The sequence below is a fragment of the Rhinoderma darwinii genome, chromosome 4 (genome assembly GCF_050947455.1).
Source record: "Rhinoderma darwinii isolate aRhiDar2 chromosome 4, aRhiDar2.hap1, whole genome shotgun sequence".
In the NCBI taxonomy this organism is placed as follows: Eukaryota; Metazoa; Chordata; class Amphibia; order Anura; family Rhinodermatidae; genus Rhinoderma; species Rhinoderma darwinii.
Genome location: NC_134690.1, coordinates 2,153,035 through 2,169,096, shown reverse-complemented (window position 1 = coordinate 2,169,096; position 16,062 = coordinate 2,153,035). Strand labels below are relative to the sequence as shown.

Sequence of the window (16,062 nt, the reverse complement as noted above, 5' to 3'; positions counted from 1 at the left end):
GTGAACACTTACTGCATTCAATTATACTGATCTTTCATTCATGACACGCTATTAAGCAGTAACTGCCGGAGAAAATACACAAAAAAAACTATAAAATGTAGGCGTTGGTGGTATAGTGGTGAGCATAGCTGCCTTCCAAGCAGTTGACCCGGGTTCGATTCCCGGCCAACGCATGAAATAGGTATTTTTTTTTTGTTTTAAGCTTTTTGTGAACAAACTCTGCAAATCCTTCTGCTGATCTTGCATTGTTTGTACTAATTTAGCTGAAACGTAGAACGCAGAAAAAGTAGAGATGCTTTGTAGGTGTTGGTGTTATATTGATTTGTAAAGGTGCCTTCCAAAACGGTAACCCTGCTTCATGTTCTGGCAATCGCTACTTGTGATTTTTAAAACTTTTGTAAAACTCTCTGCAAACCCTTGTGCTCATTTTCCAATTTTGGAACCCGTGGCAAAAGTAAAATAATTTCTTGTATTTTGTGTTTTTTAATCTTTTTGTGAACACTTACTGCATTCAATTATACTGATCTTTCATTCATGACACGCTATTAAGCAGTAACTGCCGGAGAAAATACACAAAAAAAACTATAAAATGTAGGCGTTGGTGGTATAGTGGTGAGCATAGCTGCCTTCCAAGCAATTGACCCGAGTTCGATTCCCGGCCAACGCATGAAATAGGTATTTTTTTTTGTTTTAAGCTTTTTGTGAACAAACTCTGCAAATCCTTCTGCTGATCTTGCATTGTTTGTACTAATTTAGCTGAAACGTAGAACGCAGAAAAAGTAGAGATGCTTTGTAGGTGTTGGTGTTATATTGATTTGTAAAGGTGCCTTCCAAAACGGTAACCCTGCTTCATGTTCTGGCAATCGCTACTTGTGATTTTTAAAACTTTTGTAAAACTCTCTGCAAACCCTTGTGCTCATTTTCCAATTTTGGAACCCGTGGCAAAAGTAAAATAATTTCTTGTATTTTGTGTTTTTTAATCTTTTTGTGAACACTTACTGCATTCAATTATACTGATCTTTCATTCATGACACGCTATTAAGCAGTAACTGCCGGAGAAAATACACAAAAAAAACTATAAAATGTAGGCGTTGGTGGTATAGTGGTGAGCATAGCTGCCTTCCAAGCAGTTGACCCGGGTTCGATTCCCGGCCAACGCATGAAATAGGTATTTTTTTTTGTTTTAAGCTTTTTGTGAACAAACTCTGCAAATCCTTCTGCTGATCTTGCATTGTTTGTACTAATTTAGCTGAAACGTAGAACGCAGAAAAAGTAGAGATGCTTTGTAGGTGTTGGTGTTATATTGATTTGTAAAGGTGCCTTCCAAAACGGTAACCCTGCTTCATGTTCTGGCAATCGCTACTTGTGATTTTTAAAACTTTTGTAAAACTCTCTGCAAACCCTTGTGCTCATTTTCCAATTTTGGAACCCGTGGCAAAAGTAAAATAATTTCTTGTATTTTGTGTTTTTTAATCTTTTTGTGAACACTTACTGCATTCAATTATACTGATCTTTCATTCATGACACGCTATTAAGCAGTAACTGCCGGAGAAAATACACAAAAAAAACTATAAAGTGTAGGCGTTGGTGGTATAGTGGTGAGCATAGCTGCCTTCCAAGCAGTTGACCCGGGTTCGATTCCCGGCCAACGCATGAAATAGGTATTTTTTTTTTTGTTTTAAGCTTTTTGTGAACAAACCCTGCAAATCCTTCTGCTGATCTTGCATTGTTTGTACTAATTTAGCTGAAACGTAGAACGCAGAAAAAGTAGAGATGCTTTGTAGGTGTTGGTGTTATATTGATTTGTAAAGGTGCCTTCCAAAACGGTAACCCTGCTTCATGTTCTGGCAATCGCTACTTGTGATTTTTAAAACTTTTGTAAAACTCTCTGCAAACCCTTGTGCTCATTTTCCAATTTTGGAACCCGTGGCAAAAGTAAAATAATTTCTTGTATTTTGTGTTTTTTAATCTTTTTGTGAACACTTACTGCATTCAATTATACTGATCTTTCATTCATGACACGCTATTAAGCAGTAACTGCCGGAGAAAATACACAAAAAAAACTGTAAAGTGTAGGCGTTGGTGGTATAGTGGTGAGCATAGCTGCCTTCCAAGCTGTTGACCCGGGTTCGAGTCCCGGCCAACGCATGAAATAGGTATTTTTTTTTTGTTTTAAGCTTTTTGTGAACAAACTCTGCAAATCCTTCTGCTGATCTTGCATTGTTTGTACTAATTTAGCTGAAACGTAGAACGCAGAAAAAGTAGAGATGCTTTGTAGGTGTTGGTGTTATATTGATTTGTAAAGGTGCCTTCCAAAACGGTAACCCTGCTTCATGTTCTGGCAATCGCTACTTGTGATTTTTAAAACTTTTGTAAAACTCTCTGCAAACCCTTGTGCTCATTTTCCAATTTTGGAACCCGTGGCAAAAGTAAAATAATTTCTTGTATTTTGTGTTTTTTAATCTTTTTGTGAACACTTACTGCATTCAATTATACTGATCTTTCATTCATGACACGCTATTAAGCAGTAACTGCCGGAGAAGTTACACAAAAAAAACTATAAAGTGTAGGCGTTGGTGGTATAGTGGTGAGCATAGCTGCCTTCCAAGCAGTTGACCCGGGTTCGATTCCCGGCCAACGCTTGAAATAGTTTTTTTTTTTTGTTTTAAGCTTTTTGTGAACAAACTCTGCAAATCCTTCTGCTGATCTTGCATTGTTTGTACTAATTTAGCTGAAACGTAGAACGCAGAAAAAGTAGAGATGCTTTGTAGGTGTTGGTGTTATATTGATTTGTAAAGGTGCCTTCCAAAACGGTAACCCTGCTTCATGTTCTGGCAATCGCTACTTGTGAATTTTAAAACTTTTGTAAAACTCTCTGCAAACCCTTGTGCTCATTTTCCAATTTTGGAACCCGTGGCAAAAGTAAAATAATTTCTTGTATTTTGTGTTTTTTAATCTTTTTGTGAACACTTACTGCATTCAATTATACTGATCTTTCATTCATGACACGCTATTAAGCAGTAACTGCCGGAGAAAATACACAAAAAAAACTATAAAGTGTAGGCGTTGGTGGTATAGTGGTGAGCATAGCTGCCTTCCAAGCAGTTGACCCGGGTTCGATTCCCGGCCAACGCATGAAATAGGTATTTTTTTTTTGTTTTAAGCTTTTTGTGAACAAACTCTGCAAATCCTTCTGCTGATCTTGCATTGTTTGTACTAATTTAGCTGAAACGTAGAACGCAGAAAAAGTAGAGATGCTTTGTAGGTGTTGGTGTTATATTGATTTGTAAAGGTGCCTTCCAAAACGGTAACCCTGCTTCATGTTCTGGCAATCGCTACTTGTGATTTTTAAAACTTTTGTAAAACTCTCTGCAAACCCTTGTGCTCATTTTCCAAATTTGGAACCCGTGGCAAAAGTAAAATAATTTCTTGTATTTTGTGTTTTTTAATCTTTTTGTGAACACTTACTGCATTCAATTATACTGATCTTTCATTCATGACACGCTATTAAGCAGTAACTGCCGGAGAAAATACACAAAAAAAACTATAAAATGTAGGCGTTGGTGGTATAGTGGTGAGCATAGCTGCCTTCCAAGCAGTTGACCCGGGTTCGATTCCCGGCCAACGCATGAAATAGGTATTTTTTTTTTGTTTTAAGCTTTTTGTGAACAAACTCTGCAAATCCTTCTGCTGATCTTGCATTGTTTGTACTAATTTAGCTGAAACGTAGAACGCAGAAAAAGTAGAGATGCTTTGTAGGTGTTGGTGTTATATTGATTTGTAAAGGTGCCTTCCAAAACGGTAACCCTGCTTCATGTTCTGGCAATCGCTACTTGTGATTTTTAAAACTTTTGTAAAACTCTCTGCAAACCCTTGTGCTCATTTTCCAATTTTGGAACCCGTGGCAAAAGTAAAATAATTTCTTGTATTTTGTGTTTTTTAATCTTTTTGTGAACACTTACTGCATTCAATTATACTGATCTTTCATTCATGACACGCTATTAAGCAGTAACTGCCGGAGAAAATACACAAAAAAAACTATAAAATGTAGGCGTTGGTGGTATAGTGGTGAGCATAGCTGCCTTCCAAGCAATTGACCCGAGTTCGATTCCCGGCCAACGCATGAAATAGGTATTTTTTTTTGTTTTAAGCTTTTTGTGAACAAACTCTGCAAATCCTTCTGCTGATCTTGCATTGTTTGTACTAATTTAGCTGAAACGTAGAACGCAGAAAAAGTAGAGATGCTTTGTAGGTGTTGGTGTTATATTGATTTGTAAAGGTGCCTTCCAAAACGGTAACCCTGCTTCATGTTCTGGCAATCGCTACTTGTGATTTTTAAAACTTTTGTAAAACTCTCTGCAAACCCTTGTGCTCATTTTCCAATTTTGGAACCCGTGGCAAAAGTAAAATAATTTCTTGTATTTTGTGTTTTTTAATCTTTTTGTGAACACTTACTGCATTCAATTATACTGATCTTTCATTCATGACACGCTATTAAGCAGTAACTGCCGGAGAAAATACACAAAAAAAACTATAAAATGTAGGCGTTGGTGGTATAGTGGTGAGGATAGCTGCCTTCCAAGCAGTTGACCCGGGTTCGATTCCCGGCCAACGCATGAAATAGGTATTTTTTTTTTTGTTTTAAGCTTTTTGTGAACAAACTCTGCAAATCCTTCTGCTGATCTTGCATTGTTTGTACTAATTTAGCTGAAACGTAGAACGCAGAAAAAGTAGAGATGCTTTGTAGGTGTTGGTGTTATATTGATTTGTAAAGGTGCCTTCCAAAACGGTTACCCTGCTTCATGTTCTGGCAATCGCTACTTGTGATTTTTAAAACTTTTGTAAAACTCTCTGCAAACCCTTGTGCTCATTTTCCAATTTTGGAACCCGTGGCAAAAGTAAAATAATTTCTTGTATTTTGTGTTTTTTAATCTTTTTGTGAACACTTACTGCATTCAATTATACTGATCTTTCATTCATGACACGCTATTAAGCAGTAACTGCCGGAGAAAATACACAAAAAAAACTATAAAATGTAGGCGTTGGTGGTATAGTGGTGAGCATAGCTGCCTTCCAAGCAGTTGACCCGGGTTCGATTCCCGGCCAACGCATGAAATAGGTATTTTTTTTTGTTTTAAGCTTTTTGTGAACAAACTCTGCAAATCCTTCTGCTGATCTTGCATTGTTTGTACTAATTTAGCTGAAACGTAGAACGCAGAAAAAGTAGAGATGCTTTGTAGGTGTTGGTGTTATATTGATTTGTAAAGGTGCCTTCCAAAACGGTAACCCTGCTTCATGTTCTGGCAATCGCTACTTGTGATTTTTAAAACTTTTGTAAAACTCTCTGCAAACCCTTGTGCTCATTTTCCAATTTTGGAACCCGTGGCAAAAGTAAAATAATTTCTTGTATTTTGTGTTTTTTAATCTTTTTGTGAACACTTACTGCATTCAATTATACTGATCTTTCATTCATGACACGCTATTAAGCAGTAACTGCCGGAGAAAATACACAAAAAAAACTATAAAGTGTAGGCGTTGGTGGTATAGTGGTGAGCATAGCTGCCTTCCAAGCAGTTGACCCGGGTTCGATTCCCGGCCAACGCATGAAATAGGTATTTTTTTTTTTGTTTTAAGCTTTTTGTGAACAAACCCTGCAAATCCTTCTGCTGATCTTGCATTGTTTGTACTAATTTAGCTGAAACGTAGAACGCAGAAAAAGTAGAGATGCTTTGTAGGTGTTGGTGTTATATTGATTTGTAAAGGTGCCTTCCAAAACGGTAACCCTGCTTCATGTTCTGGCAATCGCTACTTGTGATTTTTAAAACTTTTGTAAAACTCTCTGCAAACCCTTGTGCTCATTTTCCAATTTTGGAACCCGTGGCAAAAGTAAAATAATTTCTTGTATTTTGTGTTTTTTAATCTTTTTGTGAACACTTACTGCATTCAATTATACTGATCTTTCATTCATGACACGCTATTAAGCAGTAACTGCCGGAGAAAATACACAAAAAAAACTGTAAAGTGTAGGCGTTGGTGGTATAGTGGTGAGCATAGCTGCCTTCCAAGCTGTTGACCCGGGTTCGAGTCCCGGCCAACGCATGAAATAGGTATTTTTTTTTTGTTTTAAGCTTTTTGTGAACAAACTCTGCAAATCCTTCTGCTGATCTTGCATTGTTTGTACTAATTTAGCTGAAACGTAGAACGCAGAAAAAGTAGAGATGCTTTGTAGGTGTTGGTGTTATATTGATTTGTAAAGGTGCCTTCCAAAACGGTAACCCTGCTTCATGTTCTGGCAATCGCTACTTGTGATTTTTAAAACTTTTGTAAAACTCTCTGCAAACCCTTGTGCTCATTTTCCAATTTTGGAACCCGTGGCAAAAGTAAAATAATTTCTTGTATTTTGTGTTTTTTAATCTTTTTGTGAACACTTACTGCATTCAATTATACTGATCTTTCATTCATGACACGCTATTAAGCAGTAACTGCCGGAGAAAATACACAAAAAAAACTATAAAGTGTAGGCGTTGGTGGTATAGTGGTGAGCATAGCTGCCTTCCAAGCAGTTGACCCGGGTTCGATTCCCGGCCAACGCATGAAATAGGTATTTTTTTTTTGTTTTAAGCTTTTTGTGAACCAACTCTGCAAATCCTTCTGCTGATCTTGCATTGTTTGTACTAATTTAGCTGAAACGTAGAACGCAGAAAAAGTAGAGATGCTTTGTAGGTGTTGGTGTTATATTGATTTGTAAAGGTGCCTTCCAAAACGGTAACCCTGCTTCATGTTCTGGCAATCGCTACTTGTGATTTTTAAAACTTTTGTAAAACTCTCTGCAAACCCTTGTGCTCATTTTCCAATTTTGGAACCCGTGGCAAAAGTAAAATAATTTCTTGTATTTTGTGTTTTTTAATCTTTTTGTGAACACTTACTGCATTCAATTATACTGATCTTTCATTCATGACACGCTATTAAGCAGTAACTGCCGGAGAAAATACACAAAAAAAACTATAAAGTGTAGGCGTTGGTGGTATAGTGGTGAGCATATCTGCCTTCCAAGCAGTTGACCAGCGTTCAATTCCCGGCCAACGCTTGAAATAGTTTTTTTTTTTTTGTTTTAAGCTTTTTGTGAACAAACTCTGCAAATCCTTCTGCTGATCTTGCATTGTTTGTACTAATTTAGCTGAAACGTAGAACGCAGAAAAAGTAGAGATGCTTTGTAGGTGTTGGTGTTATATTGATTTGTAAAGGTGCCTTCCAAAACGGTAACCCTGCTTCATGTTCTGGCAATCGCTACTTGTGATTTTTAAAACTTTTGTAAAACTCTCTGCAAACCCTTGTGCTCATTTTCCAATTTTGGAACCCGTGGCAAAAGTAAAATAATTTCTTGTATTTTGTGTTTTTTAATCTTTTTGTGAACACTTACTGCATTCAATTATACTGATCTTTCATTCATGACACGCTATTAAGCAGTAACTGCCGGAGAAGTTACACAAAAAAAACTATAAAGTGTAGGCGTTGGTGGTATAGTGGTGAGCATAGCTGCCTTCCAAGCAGTTGACCCGGGTTCGATTCCCGGCCAACGCATGAAATAGGTATTTTTTTTTTTGTTTTAAGCTTTTTGTGAACAAACTCTGCAAATCCTTCTGCTGATCTTGCATTGTTTGTACTAATTTAGCTGAAACGTAGAACGCAGAAAAAGTAGAGATGCTTTGTAGGTGTTGGTGTTATATTGATTTGTAAAGGTGCCTTCCAAAACGGTAACCCTGCTTCATGTTCTGGCAATCGCTACTTGTGATTTTTAAAACTTTTGTAAAACTCTCTGCAAACCCTTGTGCTCATTTTCCAATTTTGGAACCCGTGGCAAAAGTAAAATAATTTCTTGTATTTTGTGTTTTTTAATCTTTTTGTGAACACTTACTGCATTCAATTATACTGATCTTTCATTCATGACACGCTATTAAGCAGTAACTGCCGGAGAAGTTACACAAAAAAAACTATAAAGTGTAGGCGTTGGTGGTATAGTGGTGAGCATAGCTGCCTTCCAAGCAGTTGACCCGGGTTCGATTCCCGGCCAACACATGAAATAGGTATTTTTTTCTGTTTTAAGCTTTTTGTGAACAAACTCTGCAAATCCTTCTGCTGATCTTGCATTGTTTGTACTAATTTAGCTGAAACGTAGAACGCAGAAAAAGTAGAGATGCTTTGTAGGTGTTGGTGTTATATTGATTTGTAAAGGTGCCTTCCAAAACGGTAACCCTGCTTCATGTTCTGGCAATCGCTACTTGTGATTTTTAAAACTTTTGTAAAACTCTCTGCAAACCCTTGTGCTCATTTTCCAATTTTGGAACCCGTGGCAAAAGTAAAATAATTTCTTGTATTTTGTGTTTTTTAATCTTTTTGTGAACACTTACTGCATTCAATTATACTGATCTTTCATTCATGACACGCTATTAAGCAGTAACTGCCGGAGAAGTTACACAAAAAAAACTATAAAGTGTAGGCGTTGGTGGTATAGTGGTGAGCATAGCTGCCTTCCAAGCAGTTGACCCGGGTTCGATTCCCGGCCAACGCATGAAATAGGTTTTTTTTTCTGTTTTAAGCTTTTTGTGAACAAACTCTGCAAATCCTTCTGCTGATCTTGCATTGTTTGTACTAATTTAGCTGAAACGTAGAACGCAGAAAAAGTAGAGATGCTTTGTAGGTGTTGGTGTTATATTGATTTGTAAAGGTGCCTTCCAAAACGGTAACCCTGCTTCATGTTCTGGCAATCGCTACTTGTGATTTTTAAAACTTTTGTAAAACTCTCTGCAAACCCTTGTGCTCATTTTCCAATTTTGGAACCCGTGGCAAAAGTAAAATAATTTCTTGTATTTTGTGTTTTTTAATCTTTTTGTGAACACTTACTGCATTCAATTATACTGATCTTTCATTCATGACACGCTATTAAGCAGTAACTGCCGGAGAAAATACACAAAAAAAACTATAAAGTGTAGGCGTTGGTGGTATAGTGGTGAGCATATCTGCCTTCCAAGCAGTTGACCAGCGTTCAATTCCCGGCCAACGCTTGAAATAGTTTTTTTTTTTCTGTTTTAAGCTTTTTGTGAACAAACTCTGCAAATCCTTCTGCTGATCTTGCATTGTTTGTACTAATTTAGCTGAAACGTAGAACGCAGAAAAAGTAGAGATGCTTTGTAGGTGTTGGTGTTATATTGATTTGTAAAGGTGCCTTCCAAAACGGTAACCCTGCTTCATGTTCTGGCAATCGCTACTTGTGATTTTTAAAACTTTTGTAAAACTCTCTGCAAACCCTTGTGCTCATTTTCCAATTTTGGAACCCGTGGCAAAAGTAAAATAATTTCTTGTATTTTGTGTTTTTTAATCTTTTTGTGAACACTTACTGCATTCAATTATACTGATCTTTCATTCATGACACGCTATTAAGCAGTAACTGCCGGAGAAGTTACACAAAAAAAACTATAAAGTGTAGGCGTTGGTGGTATAGTGGTGAGCATAGCTGCCTTCCAAGCAGTTGACCCGGGTTCGATTCCCGGCCAACGCATGAAATAGGTATTTTTTTTTTGTTTTAAGCTTTTTGTGAACAAACTCTGCAAATCCTTCTGCTGATCTTGCATTGTTTGTACTAATTTAGCTGAAACGTAGAACGCAGAAAAAGTAGAGATGCTTTGTAGGTGTTGGTGTTATATTGATTTGTAAAGGTGCCTTCCAAAACGGTTACCCTGCTTCATGTTCTGGCAATCGCTACTTGTGATTTTTAAAACTTTTGTAAAACTCTCTGCAAACCCTTGTGCTCATTTTCCAATTTTGGAACCCGTGGCAAAAGTAAAATAATTTCTTGTATTTTGTGTTTTTTAATCTTTTTGTGAACACTTACTGCATTCAATTATACTGATCTTTCATTCATGACACGCTATTAAGCAGTAACTGCCGGAGAAAATACACAAAAAAAACTATAAAATGTAGGCGTTGGTGGTATAGTGGTGAGCATAGCTGCCTTCCAAGCAGTTGACCCGGGTTCGATTCCCGGCCAACGCATGAAATAGGTATTTTTTTTTGTTTTAAGCTTTTTGTGAACAAACTCTGCAAATCCTTCTGCTGATCTTGCATTGTTTGTACTAATTTAGCTGAAACGTAGAACGCAGAAAAAGTAGAGATGCTTTGTAGGTGTTGGTGTTATATTGATTTGTAAAGGTGCCTTCCAAAACGGTAACCCTGCTTCATGTTCTGGCAATCGCTACTTGTGATTTTTAAAACTTTTGTAAAACTCTCTGCAAACCCTTGTGCTCATTTTCCAATTTTGGAACCCGTGGCAAAAGTAAAATAATTTCTTGTATTTTGTGTTTTTTAATCTTTTTGTGAACACTTACTGCATTCAATTATACTGATCTTTCATTCATGACACGCTATTAAGCAGTAACTGCCGGAGAAGTTACACAAAAAAAACTATAAAGTGTAGGCGTTGGTGGTATAGTGGTGAGCATAGCTGCCTTCCAAGCAGTTGACCCGGGTTCGATTCCCGGCCAACACATGAAATAGGTATTTTTTTCTGTTTTAAGCTTTTTGTGAACAAACTCTGCAAATCCTTCTGCTGATCTTGCATTGTTTGTACTAATTTAGCTGAAACGTAGAACGCAGAAAAAGTAGAGATGCTTTGTAGGTGTTGGTGTTATATTGATTTGTAAAGGTGCCTTCCAAAACGGTAACCCTGCTTCATGTTCTGGCAATCGCTACTTGTGATTTTTAAAACTTTTGTAAAACTCTCTGCAAACCCTTGTGCTCATTTTCCAATTTTGGAACCCGTGGCAAAAGTAAAATAATTTCTTGTATTTTGTGTTTTTTAATCTTTTTGTGAACACTTACTGCATTCAATTATACTGATCTTTCATTCATGACACGCTATTAAGCAGTAACTGCCGGAGAAGTTACACAAAAAAAACTATAAAGTGTAGGCGTTGGTGGTATAGTGGTGAGCATAGCTGCCTTCCAAGCAGTTGACCCGGGTTCGATTCCCGGCCAACGCATGAAATAGTTTTTTTTTTCTGTTTTAAGCTTTTTGTGAACAAACTCTGCAAATCCTTCTGCTGATCTTGCATTGTTTGTACTAATTTAGCTGAAACGTAGAACGCAGAAAAAGTAGAGATGCTTTGTAGGTGTTGGTGTTATATTGATTTGTAAAGGTGCCTTCCAAAACGGTAACCCTGCTTCATGTTCTGGCAATCGCTACTTGTGATTTTTAAAACTTTTGTAAAACTCTCTGCAAACCCTTGTGCTCATTTTCCAATTTTGGAACCCGTGGCAAAAGTAAAATAATTTCTTGTATTTTGTGTTTTTTAATCTTTTTGTGAACACTTACTGCATTCAATTATACTGATCTTTCATTCATGACACGCTATTAAGCAGTAACTGCCGGAGAAAATACACAAAAAAAACTATAAAGTGTAGGCGTTGGTGGTATAGTGGTGAGCATATCTGCCTTCCAAGCAGTTGACCAGCGTTCAATTCCCGGCCAACGCTTGAAATAGTTTTTTTTTTTCTGTTTTAAGCTTTTTGTGAACAAACTCTGCAAATCCTTCTGCTGATCTTGCATTGTTTGTACTAATTTAGCTGAAACGTAGAACGCAGAAAAAGTAGAGATGCTTTGTAGGTGTTGGTGTTATATTGATTTGTAAAGGTGCCTTCCAAAACGGTAACCCTGCTTCATGTTCTGGCAATCGCTACTTGTGATTTTTAAAACTTTTGTAAAACTCTCTGCAAACCCTTGTGCTCATTTTCCAATTTTGGAACCCGTGGCAAAAGTAAAATAATTTCTTGTATTTTGTGTTTTTTAATCTTTTTGTGAACACTTACTGCATTCAATTATACTGATCTTTCATTCATGACACGCTATTAAGCAGTAACTGCCGGAGAAGTTACACAAAAAAAACTATAAAGTGTAGGCGTTGGTGGTATAGTGGTGAGCATAGCTGCCTTCCAAGCAGTTGACCCGGGTTCGATTCCCGGCCAACGCATGAAATAGGTTTTTTTTTCTGTTTTAAGCTTTTTGTGAACAAACTCTGCAAATCCTTCTGCTGATCTTGCATTGTTTGTACTAATTTAGCTGAAACGTAGAACGCAGAAAAAGTAGAGATGCTTTGTAGGTGTTGGTGTTATATTGATTTGTAAAGGTGCCTTCCAAAACGGTAACCCTGCTTCATGTTCTGGCAATCGCTACTTGTGATTTTTAAAACTTTTGTAAAACTCTCTGCAAACCCTTGTGCTCATTTTCCAATTTTGGAACCCGTGGCAAAAGTAAAATAATTTCTTGTATTTTGTGTTTTTTAATCTTTTTGTGAACACTTACTGCATTCAATTATACTGATCTTTCATTCATGACACGCTATTAAGCAGTAACTGCCGGAGAAAATACACAAAAAAAACTATAAAGTGTAGGCGTTGGTGGTATAGTGGTGAGCATATCTGCCTTCCAAGCAGTTGACCAGCGTTCAATTCCCGGCCAACGCTTGAAATAGTTTTTTTTTTTCTGTTTTAAGCTTTTTGTGAACAAACTCTGCAAATCCTTCTGCTGATCTTGCATTGTTTGTACTAATTTAGCTGAAACGTAGAACGCAGAAAAAGTAGAGATGCTTTGTAGGTGTTGGTGTTATATTGATTTGTAAAGGTGCCTTCCAAAACGGTAACCCTGCTTCATGTTCTGGCAATCGCTACTTGTGATTTTTAAAACTTTTGTAAAACTCTCTGCAAACCCTTGTGCTCATTTTCCAATTTTGGAACCCGTGGCAAAAGTAAAATAATTTCTTGTATTTTGTGTTTTTTAATCTTTTTGTGAACACTTACTGCATTCAATTATACTGATCTTTCATTCATGACACGCTATTAAGCAGTAACTGCCGGAGAAGTTACACAAAAAAAACTATAAAGTGTAGGCGTTGGTGGTATAGTGGTGAGCATAGCTGCCTTCCAAGCAGTTGACCCGGGTTCGATTCCCGGCCAACGCATGAAATAGGTTTTTTTTTCTGTTTTAAGCTTTTTGTGAACAAACTCTGCAAATCCTTCTGCTGATCTTGCATTGTTTGTACTAATTTAGCTGAAACGTAGAACGCAGAAAAAGTAGAGATGCTTTGTAGGTGTTGGTGTTATATTGATTTGTAAAGGTGCCTTCCAAAACGGTAACCCTGCTTCATGTTCTGGCAATCGCTACTTGTGATTTTTAAAACTTTTGTAAAACTCTCTGCAAACCCTTGTGCTCATTTTCCAAATTTGGAACCCGTGGCAAAAGTAAAATAATTTCTTGTATTTTGTGTTTTTTAATCTTTTTGTGAACACTTACTGCATTCAATTATACTGATCTTTCATTCATGACACGCTATTAAGCAGTAACTGCCGGAGAAAATACACAAAAAAAACTATAAAATGTAGGCGTTGGTGGTATAGTGGTGAGCATAGCTGCCTTCCAAGCAGTTGACCCGGGTTCGATTCCCGGCCAACGCATGAAATAGGTATTTTTTTTTGTTTTAAGCTTTTTGTGAACAAACTCTGCAAATCCTTCTGCTGATCTTGCATTGTTTGTACTAATTTAGCTGAAACGTAGAACGCAGAAAAAGTAGAGATGCTTTGTAGGTGTTGGTGTTATATTGATTTGTAAAGGTGCCTTCCAAAACGGTAACCCTGCTTCATGTTCTGGCAATCGCTACTTGTGATTTTTTAAACTTTTGTAAAACTCTCTGCAAACCCTTGTGCTCATTTTCCAATTTTGGAACCCGTGGCAAAAGTAAAATAATTTCTTGTATTTTGTGTTTTTTAATCTTTTTGTGAACACTTACTGCATTCAATTATACTGATCTTTCATTCATGACACGCTATTAAGCAGTAACTGCCGGAGAAAATACACAAAAAAAACTATAAAATGTAGGCGTTGGTGGTATAGTGGTGAGCATAGCTGCCTTCCAAGCAGTTGACCCGGGTTCGATTCCCGGCCAACGCATGAAATAGGTATTTTTTTTTTGTTTTAAGCTTTTTGTGAACAAACTCTGCAAATCCTTCTGCTGATCTTGCATTGTTTGTACTAATTTAGCTGAAACGTAGAACGCAGAAAAAGTAGAGATGCTTTGTAGGTGTTGGTGTTATATTGATTTGTAAAGGTGCCTTCCAAAACGGTTACCCTGCTTCATGTTCTGGCAATCGCTACTTGTGATTTTTAAAACTTTTGTAAAACTCTCTGCAAACCCTTGTGCTCATTTTCCAATTTTGGAACCCGTGGCAAAAGTAAAATAATTTCTTGTATTTTGTGTTTTTTAATCTTTTTGTGAACACTTACTGCATTCAATTATACTGATCTTTCATTCATGACACGCTATTAAGCAGTAACTGCCGGAGAAAATACACAAAAAAAACTATAAAATGTAGGCGTTGGTGGTATAGTGGTGAGCATAGCTGCCTTCCAAGCAGTTGACCCGGGTTCGATTCCCGGCCAACGCATGAAATAGGTATTTTTTTTTGTTTTAAGCTTTTTGTGAACAAACTCTGCAAATCCTTCTGCTGATCTTGCATTGTTTGTACTAATTTAGCTGAAACGTAGAACGCAGAAAAAGTAGAGATGCTTTGTAGGTGTTGGTGTTATATTGATTTGTAAAGGTGCCTTCCAAAACGGTAACCCTGCTTCATGTTCTGGCAATCGCTACTTGTGATTTTTTAAACTTTTGTAAAACTCTCTGCAAACCCTTGTGCTCATTTTCCAATTTTGGAACCCGTGGCAAAAGTAAAATAATTTCTTGTATTTTGTGTTTTTTAATCTTTTTGTGAACACTTACTGCATTCAATTATACTGATCTTTCATTCATGACACGCTATTAAGCAGTAACTGCCGGAGAAAATACACAAAAAAAACTATAAAATGTAGGCGTTGGTGGTATAGTGGTGAGCATAGCTGCCTTCCAAGCAGTTGACCCGGGTTCGATTCCCGGCCAACGCATGAAATAGGTATTTTTTTTTTGTTTTAAGCTTTTTGTGAACAAACTCTGCAAATCCTTCTGCTGATCTTGCATTGTTTGTACTAATTTAGCTGAAACGTAGAACGCAGAAAAAGTAGAGATGCTTTGTAGGTGTTGGTGTTATATTGATTTGTAAAGGTGCCTTCCAAAACGGTAACCCTGCTTCATGTTCTGGCAATCGCTACTTGTGATTTTTTAAACTTTTGTAAAACTCTCTGCAAACCCTTGTGCTCATTTTCCAATTTTGGAACCCGTGGCAAAAGTAAAATAATTTCTTGTATTTTGTGTTTTTTAATCTTTTTGTGAACACTTACTGCATTCAATTATACTGATCTTTCATTCATGACACGCTATTAAGCAGTAACTGCCGGAGAAAATACACAAAAAAAACTATAAAATGTAGGCGTTGGTGGTATAGTGGTGAGCATAGCTGCCTTCCAAGCAGTTGACCCGGGTTCGATTCCCGGCCAACGCATGAAATAGGTATTTTTTTTTTGTTTTAAGCTTTTTGTGAACAAACTCTGCAAATCCTTCTGCTGATCTTGCATTGTTTGTACTAATTTAGCTGAAACGTAGAACGCAGAAAAAGTAGAGATGCTTTGTAGGTGTTGGTGTTATATTGATTTGTAAAGGTGCCTTCCAAAACGGTTACCCTGCTTCATGTTCTGGCAATCGCTACTTGTGATTTTTAAAACTTTTGTAAAACTCTCTGCAAACCCTTGTGCTCATTTTCCAATTTTGGAACCCGTGGCAAAAGTAAAATAATTTCTTGTATTTTGTGTTTTTTAATCTTTTTGTGAACACTTACTGCATTCAATTATACTGATCTTTCATTCATGACACGCTATTAAGCAGTAACTGCCGGAGAAAATACACAAAAAAAACTATAAAATGTAGGCGTTGGTGGTATAGTGGTGAGCATAGCTGCCTTCCAAGCAGTTGACCCGGGTTCGATTCCCGGCCAACGCATGAAATAGGTATTTTTTTTTGTTTTAAGCTTTTTGTGAACAAACTCTGCAAATCCTTCTGCTGATCTTGCATTGTTTGTACTAATTTAGCT

At 37.0% G+C, this 16,062-nt stretch overlaps 27 non-coding genes across 27 annotated transcripts; all 27 read left to right on the top strand.

Moving 5' to 3' along the window:
- The first annotated feature begins 101 nt into the window (after positions 1-101).
- On the top strand, positions 102-173 carry TRNAG-UCC (transfer RNA glycine (anticodon UCC)). Its single transcript has one exon. It is a non-coding gene; the product is annotated as a tRNA-Gly (tRNA).
- Positions 174-1,088: 915 nt separating this feature from the next.
- Positions 1,089-1,160, top strand: TRNAG-UCC (transfer RNA glycine (anticodon UCC)). Its single transcript has one exon. It is a non-coding gene; the product is annotated as a tRNA-Gly (tRNA).
- A 421-nt stretch (positions 1,161-1,581) lies between these two features.
- Positions 1,582-1,653, top strand: TRNAG-UCC (transfer RNA glycine (anticodon UCC)). The gene has a single exon. It is a non-coding gene; the product is annotated as a tRNA-Gly (tRNA).
- Positions 1,654-2,076: 423 nt separating this feature from the next.
- TRNAG-UCC (transfer RNA glycine (anticodon UCC)) lies at positions 2,077-2,148 on the top strand. The gene has a single exon. It is a non-coding gene; the product is annotated as a tRNA-Gly (tRNA).
- Positions 2,149-2,570: 422 nt separating this feature from the next.
- Positions 2,571-2,642, top strand: TRNAG-UCC (transfer RNA glycine (anticodon UCC)). Its single transcript has one exon. It is a non-coding gene; the product is annotated as a tRNA-Gly (tRNA).
- A 421-nt stretch (positions 2,643-3,063) lies between these two features.
- Positions 3,064-3,135, top strand: TRNAG-UCC (transfer RNA glycine (anticodon UCC)). The gene has a single exon. It is a non-coding gene; the product is annotated as a tRNA-Gly (tRNA).
- Positions 3,136-3,557: 422 nt separating this feature from the next.
- TRNAG-UCC (transfer RNA glycine (anticodon UCC)) lies at positions 3,558-3,629 on the top strand. The gene has a single exon. It is a non-coding gene; the product is annotated as a tRNA-Gly (tRNA).
- A 915-nt stretch (positions 3,630-4,544) lies between these two features.
- TRNAG-UCC (transfer RNA glycine (anticodon UCC)) lies at positions 4,545-4,616 on the top strand. The gene has a single exon. It is a non-coding gene; the product is annotated as a tRNA-Gly (tRNA).
- Positions 4,617-5,039: 423 nt separating this feature from the next.
- Positions 5,040-5,111, top strand: TRNAG-UCC (transfer RNA glycine (anticodon UCC)). Its single transcript has one exon. It is a non-coding gene; the product is annotated as a tRNA-Gly (tRNA).
- Positions 5,112-5,532: 421 nt separating this feature from the next.
- Positions 5,533-5,604, top strand: TRNAG-UCC (transfer RNA glycine (anticodon UCC)). The gene has a single exon. It is a non-coding gene; the product is annotated as a tRNA-Gly (tRNA).
- A 423-nt stretch (positions 5,605-6,027) lies between these two features.
- On the top strand, positions 6,028-6,099 carry TRNAG-UCC (transfer RNA glycine (anticodon UCC)). The gene has a single exon. It is a non-coding gene; the product is annotated as a tRNA-Gly (tRNA).
- A 422-nt stretch (positions 6,100-6,521) lies between these two features.
- Positions 6,522-6,593, top strand: TRNAG-UCC (transfer RNA glycine (anticodon UCC)). Its single transcript has one exon. It is a non-coding gene; the product is annotated as a tRNA-Gly (tRNA).
- A 916-nt stretch (positions 6,594-7,509) lies between these two features.
- On the top strand, positions 7,510-7,581 carry TRNAG-UCC (transfer RNA glycine (anticodon UCC)). Its single transcript has one exon. It is a non-coding gene; the product is annotated as a tRNA-Gly (tRNA).
- A 423-nt stretch (positions 7,582-8,004) lies between these two features.
- Positions 8,005-8,076, top strand: TRNAG-UCC (transfer RNA glycine (anticodon UCC)). Its single transcript has one exon. It is a non-coding gene; the product is annotated as a tRNA-Gly (tRNA).
- A 421-nt stretch (positions 8,077-8,497) lies between these two features.
- On the top strand, positions 8,498-8,569 carry TRNAG-UCC (transfer RNA glycine (anticodon UCC)). The gene has a single exon. It is a non-coding gene; the product is annotated as a tRNA-Gly (tRNA).
- Positions 8,570-9,484: 915 nt separating this feature from the next.
- TRNAG-UCC (transfer RNA glycine (anticodon UCC)) lies at positions 9,485-9,556 on the top strand. Its single transcript has one exon. It is a non-coding gene; the product is annotated as a tRNA-Gly (tRNA).
- A 422-nt stretch (positions 9,557-9,978) lies between these two features.
- On the top strand, positions 9,979-10,050 carry TRNAG-UCC (transfer RNA glycine (anticodon UCC)). The gene has a single exon. It is a non-coding gene; the product is annotated as a tRNA-Gly (tRNA).
- Positions 10,051-10,471: 421 nt separating this feature from the next.
- Positions 10,472-10,543, top strand: TRNAG-UCC (transfer RNA glycine (anticodon UCC)). The gene has a single exon. It is a non-coding gene; the product is annotated as a tRNA-Gly (tRNA).
- Positions 10,544-10,964: 421 nt separating this feature from the next.
- On the top strand, positions 10,965-11,036 carry TRNAG-UCC (transfer RNA glycine (anticodon UCC)). The gene has a single exon. It is a non-coding gene; the product is annotated as a tRNA-Gly (tRNA).
- A 915-nt stretch (positions 11,037-11,951) lies between these two features.
- TRNAG-UCC (transfer RNA glycine (anticodon UCC)) lies at positions 11,952-12,023 on the top strand. Its single transcript has one exon. It is a non-coding gene; the product is annotated as a tRNA-Gly (tRNA).
- Positions 12,024-12,938: 915 nt separating this feature from the next.
- On the top strand, positions 12,939-13,010 carry TRNAG-UCC (transfer RNA glycine (anticodon UCC)). Its single transcript has one exon. It is a non-coding gene; the product is annotated as a tRNA-Gly (tRNA).
- Positions 13,011-13,431: 421 nt separating this feature from the next.
- On the top strand, positions 13,432-13,503 carry TRNAG-UCC (transfer RNA glycine (anticodon UCC)). Its single transcript has one exon. It is a non-coding gene; the product is annotated as a tRNA-Gly (tRNA).
- A 421-nt stretch (positions 13,504-13,924) lies between these two features.
- TRNAG-UCC (transfer RNA glycine (anticodon UCC)) lies at positions 13,925-13,996 on the top strand. The gene has a single exon. It is a non-coding gene; the product is annotated as a tRNA-Gly (tRNA).
- Positions 13,997-14,418: 422 nt separating this feature from the next.
- On the top strand, positions 14,419-14,490 carry TRNAG-UCC (transfer RNA glycine (anticodon UCC)). The gene has a single exon. It is a non-coding gene; the product is annotated as a tRNA-Gly (tRNA).
- A 421-nt stretch (positions 14,491-14,911) lies between these two features.
- Positions 14,912-14,983, top strand: TRNAG-UCC (transfer RNA glycine (anticodon UCC)). The gene has a single exon. It is a non-coding gene; the product is annotated as a tRNA-Gly (tRNA).
- A 422-nt stretch (positions 14,984-15,405) lies between these two features.
- TRNAG-UCC (transfer RNA glycine (anticodon UCC)) lies at positions 15,406-15,477 on the top strand. Its single transcript has one exon. It is a non-coding gene; the product is annotated as a tRNA-Gly (tRNA).
- Positions 15,478-15,899: 422 nt separating this feature from the next.
- TRNAG-UCC (transfer RNA glycine (anticodon UCC)) lies at positions 15,900-15,971 on the top strand. Its single transcript has one exon. It is a non-coding gene; the product is annotated as a tRNA-Gly (tRNA).
- Positions 15,972-16,062: the final 91 nt, after the last annotated feature.